At 46.2% G+C, this 12013-nt stretch overlaps 1 protein-coding gene across 7 annotated transcripts in view; it reads right to left on the bottom strand.

The window, feature by feature from the left end:
* The window catches only part of SCRN3 (secernin 3), a 27357-nt gene extending 26115 nt beyond the window's left edge, over window positions 1–1242 (bottom strand). For 2 of the 7 annotated variants that reach the window (XM_078781963.1, XM_078781967.1), the window contains exon 1: window positions 843–1019. The gene's annotated coding sequence lies outside the window, so the exon portion shown is untranslated. Of the gene's footprint in view, window positions 1–811 lie in introns of all 7 variants that reach the window. The other 5 variants (XM_068122656.2, XM_068122653.2, XM_078781965.1 and 2 more) reach the window with 5 other exon arrangements.
* Window positions 1243–12013: the final 10771 nt, after the last annotated feature.

Raw genomic sequence — 12013 nt, 5'->3', positions numbered from 1 at the left:
AGAAAGAGAAAGAAAGAGAGAGAGAAAGAGAGAAAGAAAGAGAGAAATAAAGAAAGAGAGAGAGAAAAAGAAAGAGAGAGAGAGAGAGAAAGAAGGAAAGAGACAGAGAAAGAGAGAAAGAAAGAGAGAGAAAAGAGAGAAAGAAAGAAAGAGAGAAAGAAAGAAAGAAAGAGAGAAAGAAAGGAAGAGAGAGAGAGAGAAAGAGAGAAAGAAAGAGAGAAAAAGAGAGAAGGAAAGAGAAAGAAAGAGAGAGAAGAGAGAAAGAAAGAGAGAGAGAAAGAAAGAAAGAGAGAGAGAGAGAGAGAGAGAGAGAGAGAGAGACTTCTTTCACTATATCTTGCCATTTGTCGTGCGCTTGTTTGTAAGAGAGAAAAAGAGAGAAAAAGGGAGAAAGAAAGGGAGAGAGAAAGTAAGAGAGAAAAAGAGAGAAAGAAAGAGAAAGCAAGAGAGAGAAAGAGAGAAAGAAAGAGAAAGCAAGAGAGAGAAAGAGAAAGAAAGAGAAAGCAAGAGAGAGAAAGAGAGAAAGAAAGAGAAAGAGAGAAAGAGAAAGAGAAAGAGAAAGAGAAAGAGAAAGAGAAAGAGAAAGAGAGAGAGAGAGAGAGAGAGAGAGAGAGAGAGAGAGAGGGAAAGAGAAAGAGAAAGAAAGAGAGAAAGAGAAAGAGAGGAAGGGAGATGAGAGATACAAATGAACATGATAGAGAGAAACGTCAAGCAGGACCATTTGTTGCAGAAACTTAAAGTGGAGTTCACAGAATAGAGAACTATAATGTTAAACAGTACTCCTCTTTCATTAGTTTAGGTAAGGAAACACAAAGTGGTTTAAAAAAAAAAAATCCTCTCACCGTTTTCCTGATGATGTTTATGTGAAAGGGTTTGTGACCAGTTGGTGTCCAAACGTTAATTCACCACCAAACTCGTGAATGCAGAGCTCGAGTAAGATTTGAATTCAATCAATCTGGACCTTTCTATCAAGCGTCTGGATCGATGGTTCAGCACGGTCCTCAAAAATGCTCCAGTCTGAAAGTCACGTTTGAAACATAATCCCATCGGTGTTAAAATTAGCATCAGGGTAACACGGAGCATAACTCAATGTCGCTCCAAGTCGGGCTAACTCCAATAACACCACTCAGAATGAGGATTTCTTTTTCTTTTTTGCATCTGAGGTCGAGGCTCGTGGAAGAGCTAGAACACAGAACGGATTGGTACACAACAAAAAGAGAGAGGTGGAAACACCAACAGTATGGCCAAGGGACAAAATAGGCGGAGATGGACAAATAAGGGGTGTGGGTAAGAATGAGGGGCAGGGGAGTACATAGGGGGTGGACAAGATGGATACAGGAGCAAATGTTTCAAAAGGAAAAATTGGAAATGTGGGAGGAGGTGGGCTTGAAGCTTTTGGAAAGGACTGCTTGGACTGGGTGCAATGATATAACAAGGGAAGTAAATATCATGGTTTTGGATTGGGCTGTGGTTAACATCTCTCCTATATTTGGAGGGAAGAATGGGATTGAAGAAAATGTGGAAGTTGCTTCCATAGTGAGGCAAAAAGAGGAATGAATTAGTGGAGGTGAGCAGCGATTCTGGATTTTGGGAGTTTCACGACAAGGAAGTTGATGGTGGAACACGTGCGATAGAAAAACCACCGACCTGTCTGCGATGGCAACGTTATAGGACTATAGACTCAGCTTCAGCGCAGGAGCTTCCGATGATCTTGAAGGCCTTGGCTTCCATGGTGTCAAGCGGAGCAAGGTGTGAGCCTGGGGAGCCATCCCAGGGGGGAGAGCAGTGCTCCATCAAGCTGTGGATGAAGGCCTTGTAGGTGGATCGGAGTTCAGGTGTGCCAAGGACTTTGTAAAATTGAGGATGTCCAGTCGGTCACTGTCTTTGGAGGCCAACTTTGAGAGGTAGTTTGCCCAAGGAAGATCATGGCTGATAATAATGTTACGGAACCCAACGTCGGCCTCTGTTCCCCCTTATCGAGGGGGGATTAGTCCCCTCTTCTATAACTGACCGACGTGGTCCCTGACACTGCCCAGCTACCCCCGGAAAGGCAGGTGCACAGCCCCGTTCGTATCGCGGACAGATGTTAATTGCCGAGCGGTTTTTAGCAACCGCGGCCCGAACTATTAACAATTACTAGACCCGATTCCTGAACGTTGGCCAAATCGTGCCACAGGTATTCAATGTGGAAACCTCAAAGACGAACGGATGTGAAGAAGAAGAAGGCAAAAGGTAGGAAATACGAATATGATTTATTTGTATCTATTATGTACACAATTAAAGAAACCAAGGGAGAAGGAAGAATAAGAAAATAAAGACAGAAAGAGGGACGGACCAGAAGGACACAGTGCAAGGCTAGCTTACCTATTAACAGTCTTACTTAAACCCCAGGACAACACAGAAGACGGATGAACAATCAGACTTACACGGGGGATGATGGCAGGAACGAATGGCGGGAAGGATCCGGGTGGTTGGGATGATCGCGGCTCGAGTTGGGCAGCCGCCGGCTCTCCTCAACCGTCTCTCGTACAGCGACGTTGCTTCGAGGCTGCAACTTGGTTCACCGCTCGAAGCTGCCGGGATCAAAAACTGCGGTGGTTTCAAAGCTCCTTTTGTTCCAGCTGCTGTGGTGTGCCGCATCTGACGTGGGGGCGTTGCGTGACGGGTTCTCTCTCTCTCTCAAAGGGCTTCCGCGCGCGCTTTTATTGCCCCTCGGGTGATCAAGCCGCCGGCCTCCACGACACGCCCATCGGTGAGCTCGCCTCGGCCTTGATTGGTCGCGAGGGCTCACCGATCCCACCCCTAGAGGAGGCGTTTGCAAGGCCACGCCTTGTTCCTGGTGCTGGGCTGACTCCTCCCACCTTCTGCTCCGAGATGACCTCGTGCGTAATGGAGTCTTGCAGCGAAAAACCACAACCCCAAGGCAGCAGCGGATTGCAGAAAACCACCCAATGCAGTTGGCATGACAAAAGGGAAATGTGAAGGGAATCTACCTTGTTTGAATTCGGTGCAATGGAGTGTTAATTAATGGAAGACAAAGCCTTAATCTAATACACATAATAAGGAGATAACTACTGCACAAGGAGGAAATCTATGATTGGCTACGTGTGGTATATGGCATAACTATGGGAACGACCTTTGACCTTTATACACAACAAATGGAGGAAGGAGGGTGATATTTTACAATTAAACACAATTCTCATATCCATAACAATAATTATGAGACCCAGGAATTTGAAAGTTTGTCTCTGAATTCGACCCGATCACATACACGCAGGGGCGCTGTAAGGGGGGGAAACGTTAGGATGATTCCAAGGGCCCTGCACTGACAGGGGCCCTAAAAATTATTAGAACATTAGGTAAAAATGTGCGCACGTGCTGCATAGGGGCCCATTGTGATATCTTTTCATGGGGCCCAAAATCCCTGGCGGCGCCCCTGCATACACACAGAGAGGAGAGAGATAATTTCTTTACTCGGGCTGCCTGTCTGGCAGTCAAACAAAATTGAAAAACATTCCAAACCAGCAACGTAGTGTTTAAGGATGTCATGACGGACATAAACGACAGGGAGGAATAACTAATGTAACATGTTAGATAAGGTGGTGTAATTGCCACTGTGTCAATAGAGGTAAACTTCCAGAATTAATTTTTTTTTTTAAACGACCTTTACAATTGTTATTTTATTTCAAACTTGCTAACTGAATACACCTCTGACGTTCGAAGCCCGAGCCGAGATCTACTGTAATCAATATACCACAGGGAGGATAATAATATAACCCTTCCTGCAACTCGTGTTCAGAATAGGTGCACGAGTTGCCTGAAACAAGACCCAGCTGTCCGTCAGACTCCTGATTGATATTGAACCAAACCGTGAAGACCCTCAAAGATGAATTGTATAATACCTTCAACAGTACGGTTGAGAGAGTTGAGTGGGCAGGAGAAATATATATATATATATATATATATATATATATATATATACAGACTTGGCATTTAATATGGAATATTTTTTTTGTGGGGGTGAACTTACTTTTCAAGATGACTTAGAACCAAAAGTTCATTGGAATTATGGTGAAATTATTCTAGATTTTGTTAATGTGACCTTTAAAAGAAACAAAAACCACATTTGACATTTCAAAGCAAATAAATTGATCCTTGAAAGTGATGTAAACTGATATCGAACTCAATTCACTGACAGTACTGTGTTAAACTTCTGTACGTTTTCCAGAAGTATCTCTTTATTTTGCACATTAGCCAAATTTTTTTCAACAAAAACAAAAGCTAAATTATGACTGGGATTACGGACAGTAAAATTACAATTCAGTACTTCGTGTAACCCCCACGAGCATTCAGGAGAGCACGTACACGTTGAGGCATGCTGTTCACGAGATTTGCCAAGGTTTGGACAGGAATCGCTTGCCATGCAGTGACAATAATCTGCTGCAATTCACGCACAGAGGCAGGCTGCTCGTCCAAGTTGTCGATTTGACACGTTAATTCTGCCCACAAGTTCTCTATCCGATTCATATCCGGGGACATGGCAGACCACTCCATATGCTCGACACCACGGTCAGCAAGAAAGTGTTGGATCATGCGAGCACGATGAGGCCGTGCATTGTCATCTTGGAAGACAAAGTTTCCTCGAAAGGCTGCACGAGCAAATGGAAGCAATGTTTCTTCCAGAATGGCCCTGTACTTGAACTGGTTCAGGTTTCCATTCAGAACAACCAGGTCAGTTTTGCCCCCTGCATGAAAAGCAGCCCAAACAGTCACCCCACCACCTCCAGCTTGGACTCTTGGCACTATACAGTCTTCGTTGCGGGCTTCATGCACTTGTCTGCGCACTCGGACGCGACCATCTTGACGATAGACCAGAAATCTAGACTCGTCACTGACTGTCACGTGATTCCAGTGTCCTGGCTGCCATTGACGGTGCTATCTGGCCCACTGCAATCGGCGCTGGCTGTGTTGTCTGGTCAGTCGTGGCTTTCTCAGGGGACGCCTGGCACGATAGCCTGCTTGAACCAGTCGTTGGTTGACTAGCCTTCTGGATACAGGCACATTTGTCAGTTGCTGCCACTCAGCCCTAAGCCGATTAGATGACTTGGTACGGCCATTGCAGACTAACCGGTGCAGCTGGCGATCATCTCTCCTTGTGGTTCTGCGTGGACGTCCTGGCCTCGGTATTGGAGTAGAGACACCCCTCTGAGCATTTCGTTTCAGGATCTTTGACACCTGACCTTGAGTGATGCCATACTGTCGAGCAATAGCATGCTGTTTCATGCCAGAATTTCGTAAAGCCACCACTCCATGACAAACAGCATTGTCAAGTTGACGGACCATCTCCAGAGGAAGCCGCAATAACTTTTGTAGATGTGCAGCAGTTGTTTTCCAATAATACAGAACGCAACAACCCTTATATACCCAATTGTGAAGCCAATCGTCAAATGTAACTGTCCTTACATTTTGTCACGCCACCTGTGATATAATCCTGTTATTGACTTCTTGCTGCGAAAGACAATCAGTGACATGGTTCTTTCAACAAAGACATCACCGAAGGGGAAAAGAAACTCACCAGATTGATATACTGAGTTCAGAAAGTAAACCCAAGTCAAGAAAAAAAAAAAATTCCATATTTAATGCCAAGTCTGTATATATATATATATATATATTTATATATATATATATATATATATATATATATATATATATATATATATATATATATATATATATATATATATATTTTGTGTTGCGGAAGATCAACAGGGAGATCAGGAGAAGTGGTGGAAGTATTGGTCAGAAGAAGAGTGGACATATGTTGTGTGCAAGAGACGAGATGGAAGGGAAGTGGTGTGAGAATGGTGAAGGGTAGGCAGGGACAGAAATACAAGTTTGTGCGGCAAGGGTGCCCGGAGGGCGTGAATGGTGTTGGTGTCCTGTTTTCGGAGGAGTTTGTAGATAGTGTGGTGAGTGTGACTACAGTGAGTGATAGGTTGATGATGGTGAAAATGATGATTGGAAAGCTCTTGGTGAACGTCATCTCGGGATATGCTCCGCAGGTTGGTCGGAGCGATGAAGAGAAGGACAAGTTCAGGTGTGCAATCGAGAAGATGATGGAAAATGTGAAAGATGAGGAAGTTGTTGTGGTAGGAGGAGACCTAAATGGACATGTGGGAAGGAGTATGGACGGTTTTGAGGGAGTTCATGGGGGTTACAGATATGGTGTGAGAAATGGAGAAGGTGAAAGGATTTTGGAGTTTACTGGTGGAGCTGATTTGTTGATTTCTAATACTCAGTTCCAGATAGAGGATAATAAGCTTGTTACATACACGTCAGGTGGGTCGACGACAACCGTTGAATACCTGCTGGTGCGTAGGCGAGCTAGGAGGCACCTCCAGGACACAAAGGCGATCCCGGGGGAGGAGGCTGTTTCACAGCACTACTTGGTTGTCTGCGACATAAGGGTGAAAGGTTCTAGGAGAACTCGGCGGGTGAAGTACCAACCGAGAATGAAGGTGTGGAGGTTGAAAGAGGTGACAGTGAGGGAGGCATTAAAAGAGAGGCTGAGTATGGTAGAGGATGATGTGGTAGAGCTTGAAAGTGGTTGGATGTCAATGAAAGATAGTCTGTTGGGAGCTGTTGGTGAGGTATGTGGATGGACAAAAGAACCACCGAGGCACTCGGAAACATGGTGGTGGGATGATGAAGTTGGAAAGAAGATTGATGAGAAGAGGAAGAAGTTCAAGGAGTGGCAGAAGGCGAAGGGTATGGGGGCAGAAAAGGCAGAGCATGAAAGTTATAAGGCAGCCAAGAAGGCTGCAAAGAAAGAGGAAGCAAAGGCGCAGGAGGCATGTAGGAAAATGTTCGGAGAACGCTTGGATTTGGAAGAAGGTCAGAGAGCGGTATTCAGGATTGCAAAGCAGATAACGAAAGAGAGGTGTGATGTGATGGGGGTGGGTTGCTTGAAGGATGAAGTGGGACAAATTGTTGTGGACCCAGATGGAATTAAAGGAAGATGGAAGAGATATATGGAAATACTGTTGAATGCAGAGAATGAATGGGATGGCAACATAGAGAGTAACCCAGTTTTAGGACTGGCAGAGAAGATAACCGAGAAGGAAGTTGAGGAAGCGTTAAAAGCAATGCAGAGTAGAAAAGCGGGAGGGCCGACGGGAGTTTTGGGAGATATGTTGAAGGCAGCAGGTAGTTGGGGTGTGATGAGAATGACAGAGATCTGTAATCTGGTGGTGAAAGAAGGCCGCTTTCCAGTGGATTGGGAATTGAGTACCCTCGTCCCTCTATACAAGGGGAAAGGTTGCCCTCTGGACTGTGGCTCGTATCGAGCGATAAAGTTATTGGAGCATGGAATGAAGGTATTGGAAAGGGTGTTGGAGAGGAGGATAAGGAAGAAAGTGAAGATTGATGAAATGCAGTTTGGATTTATGCCAGGAAGACGAATGACAGATGCACTTTTTATTGTGAGGAAGTTGCAGGAGAAGTACATGGAGAAGAGGATGAAGTTGTTTCTTGGGTTTGTTGATCTGGAGAAAGCATTCGATAGGATTCCACGTGAAGTAGTGACCCGGGCATTGAGGAACTTAGGAGTGGAAGCATGGTTGATCAGAGTAGTGATGGCAATGTACAAAAGAACGTGCACATCTGTAAGGACGAAGGACGGGAACAGTGGTGAGTTTGAGGTGAAGGTGGGAGTGCATCAGGGGTCGGTACTAAGTCCCCTCCAATTGCCGCTGTGATGGAGGTGCTGCTTCGGAACGTAAAGGAGGGTTTACCGTGGGAGTTCTTGTATGCAGATGATCTGGCGTTGATTGCAGAAAGTATGGATGGACTGAAGGAGAAGATGAACAAGTGGAAGGAATGTATGGAGACAAAAGGTCTGAAGGTGAATATCGGAAAAACGAAGGTGACGGCAAGTGGTAAAGCATGTGGTGAGTTGGAAAGAACTGGGAAGTGTCCGTGTGCTGTGTGCAGGAAGGGTGTCGGACTGAACTCCATTCAATGTACTATGTGCGCTGAGTGTGTTCTTCAAAAATGTAGTGGTTTGAGATGGTCATTAACCAGTTTGGCAGCTACATTCAAGTGTAAGGTGTGCACAGAGGGAGCTGCAGATGGAGGAAATGTTGAGTTGGATCTTGGAGACGGCGTGTAGCTGGAAGGTGTGAAAACATTTTGTTGCCTATGAGACATGCTGAATGGAGAAGGTGGATCAGACTCGGCAACGGTTGCTGGAGTGAGATGTGCATGGAAGAAGTTTCGGGAACTGAGTGGCATGCTGACGAGGAGGGGAGTGTCGTTGAAGCTGAAGGGAAAGGTGTATGGTGCATGTGTGAGAAGTGTTATGATTTATGGGAGCGAGACATGGGTAATGAACGTAGAGCAGCAACGAAGGCTGGAAAGGGTGGAAATGCGAATGGTTCGGTGGATGTGTGGAGTATCGTTGAGAGAGAGGAAGACAAATGATGAATTGCGAAAGATGATGGGAATAGAGCCTGTGATGGATGTTGTGAAGAGAAACAGGTTGAGATGGTTTGGTCATGTGTTGTAGAAGGATGAAAGTGACTGGTTGAGAAGAGTGATGGAAATGAATGTAAAAGGAAGTAGAGGACGGGGAAGACCGAGAAAGTCTTGGCTAAAGATGGTCGAAGAAGAAATGTGGGCAAGGGGGTTAACAAGGGGAGATGCAGAAAATAGGGCAAAATGGAGAAGATTGTCATGGGGACCGCAAGGCTAACCCCCTCTCTTGCAGGGAAAATGGCCTTAAAATGCCTGTTGTTTTCTTGTGTCTCGGATCGTGACCACAGTTAGGTTATTCTTGTTAGGACATGTGAGCTGATGCCGTCTGGTCCATTCGCAGAGTCAGAATCGAGGGTTGAAATAACCTTCTCCACCTTCTCAGGTGCAAAAGAGACAGAATCCATGACCAGTTTGATACAAATGGGAATGGTGGGTACTGAAAGTGAGGGGTTGGGAACGCAAGATTTGGAAGCAAACACAGAATCGAGGCATTCGGCCTTCTCACGAGTGGAGTCGGCTGTCGTGCCATTTGAAGATGGGAAAGGGATGGAAGGGGAGCATACTCCAGAGGCTGTCTTGACAAGGAGCCATCAGGTTGAGGAGGAAGACAAGGGTCACTTACTCCAATAGGCTTACTCAAATGACAGCACACAGAACAAGGCATGTTGTGAAGGTGAACAAGGCATGTTCCATCGGTGAACAAGGCATGAAGGTGAACATGAAGGCATGAAGGTGAACAAGGCATGTTCCACCTTGTGAACAAGGCATGTTCCATCGAGGAAAGGGTGACTCCAATTTTACAAAACCATAGTACGACCCACATTGGAATATGGGCCTGCAGTACTGCATGCAACTCAGTCTGTAGGAGAAAGCGGGTTGAACTCATCCAGGTAGTATTCCAAATCGTTAAAGGGAATCCACCTGATTGATGTCCAGCAATCCTATGTGATAGATGAGGGCTCTTGAATTAGAAAGCACGACATGGAGATGAGGAAGCAGCAATGCAGATCCCAACTGAGACAACATGCTTTCTGTCAGAAATAGAAACGCGGTTCGGCGCTGGTCTCTTGGTGTGTAAGGCTGAGCAAGGACCAGTGATAACTAAATGGCATGGCTATGGATATTGGATCACTACACTTGGTATGTATACTTGTATGTATACTCTGCTGCTGATTTTATTACTTGCAAAATCGAAGATTTTTCAAGTATATTGGTCGGTTGCGTTTGTGGTTCTGTCTGTCTGTTTGTCTGTCTGTTTGTCACCGGCCTACAGGTCACAATTCTAAATCGATCGTCACGAAACTTGACCAAGCTGTATAGGTCGTCCCAATTGAGAAGCCTATTGATTTTGAGGTCAAAGGTCATCTGGAGGTCAAATTTCTAAAATCGCCATTTTAAATCCGATTGACTTGAAAATTGAATAGCATTTGTGTATTGAGTCACTAAATTGGGAAATTAACTATTTCTGAGGTCAAAAGGTCAAAGGTCAACTCAAGGTCAAATTTTTACAATCATCAATTTTCATCTAAAAAGCCGTCAATTCTCAACCGATTGACTTGAAAATTGAACAGCATTTGCATATCGAGTCACTAAATTGGGAAACATTATTTTTAGGTCAAATGGTCAAAGGTCAACTCAAGGTCAAACTTCCAAAATCATCACTTTTTACCTGAAAAACCCCCATCAATTTTCATCCGATTAACTTGAAAATTGAACAGCATTTGCACATTAAGTCACTAAATAGGGAAACCAACTATTTTTGAGGTCAAAGGTCAACTCAAGGTCAACCTTCCAAAATCATCATTTTTCATCTGAAAAATCGTCAATTTTCTTCCTGTTGACCCAAGCTTTGATCAAAATTGTCAATTTTAATCTTGATGAAATGGACAATTTGCTGTATCAATTTAAAAAATATTTCTTGGGGAGGGGGGGGGGGACGTATTTTGCAAGTATCGTGCTCCGCATGACGTCTTCCGGGAGTAATGCATTCGATCCTGTCCGTGTGTGTGTGTGTTCGTGTGTTTGTGAACAAGATATCTGGAAAAGTTCTGAACGGATTTGGATGAAAGTTGGTGGGATGATTGCCCTTGGGATAAGGAAGAATTGATTAGTTTTTGGTGAAGCTCAGGATATTATTCCGGATCCAGGAATTTTTTGAAGGATTGTTTACCATTGGAAGAAAGGGCTCATTTAAAAAAAACATTATCTTCTATGTATTCTATATTTAACATTATGATATGATAATAGTTTTCATATGTGTTGTAAATGTAGTTTAAACTCGTGGTTATGCGATAGAGCGGTGTATTTTGTTAGCAGCGTCGTCTTCAAGGTTTTTCTTTTCTGGTAAAGACATATTGTGTCATTTTAAAACCACCAAAGTGTGTATTCGGTTTCCCCGTTTCATAAAATGTATCGGTTGATACGTATAATGCTTTAAAACGGTTTTTTTTTTTTTTTTTTTTTTTTTTTTTTTTTTACCTCAGAAGAGATATTAAAGCGCGGCGTTACGCGCGCTGCTTGTGAGCAAGGAGGAAGCGGACAAGCGGTAACATATAAACGTCTTTATTGTAAGACTACACTGTAACACTGAACTGCTCCGGGCTGGTCGCCCGGTGTATATCATGAGGCCACGCCTACCCCTCGGGCGTGGCCACCGCCCACTTGGTGCGTGGGATGATGTCACCACGCCAGTGGGCTTTTGTGTCCGCCACACGCGCCCCCCCAGAATTCCCGCGCACCTGGAGGGCCAGTTTGCGGGGCAGACGAATGAACCGGCCGAAGCGCCCCCTGGCGATCGGCGGCGTCCGGGGTGCAGGGATACCAGGTGGGATGCCCCTGGGATGGGTGCAGGACCGGGGGGCGGCGGGGCTGGGCAGTGCCGGGGGTCCGCCCGCAGGAGGGCGGCCCCGACGTGGGGGTCGGGCCACTGGCGGTGGATGGTCCACATCGAGGTGGGCCGGCTTGAGGCGGTCTACCGAAACGCGGTCAGGAGTACCGCCGATGTCCAGGGTGAAGTGCTTCGCCCCGGTCTCCAGCACGCGGAGAGGCCCGTCGTACGGGGGCCGCAGTGGTGTCCGATGGGCATCGTGGCGGACGAAGACGTACTCCGCCGTGCGAAGCTCCGGGGCGACGTGCGTCGGTGGGTGCCCGTGGCATGCCGTTGGCACCGGGGCGAACCTCTGGGCAGTCTCTTGCAGAGCGGAGCGCTGCTGTGCCGCGGACCATGGTGCCGTGGAGTCGGGGAGGAACTCGCCCGGCACCCGCAGCGGTTGCCCGAAGACCAACTCCGCCGCGGATGCGCGCAGGTCCTCCTTGGGCGCCGTCCGGAGGCCCAGCAGGACCCAGGGGAGCCTGTCGACCCAGCCGCCGTCGCGGAGGGTGGCCCGGAGCGCGGCCTTCAATGAGCGGTGAAATCGCTCACACAGGCCGTTAGCCTGGGGGTGGTAGGCCGTGGTTCGGTGCAGCCGGACCCCGAGCC

Source organism: Myxine glutinosa, chromosome 7, assembly GCF_964187855.1.
Source record: "Myxine glutinosa chromosome 7, kmMyxGlut1.1, whole genome shotgun sequence".
NCBI lineage: Eukaryota > Metazoa > Chordata > Myxini > Myxiniformes > Myxinidae > Myxine > Myxine glutinosa.
This window is presented reverse-complemented; position numbering and strand designations above follow the sequence as displayed.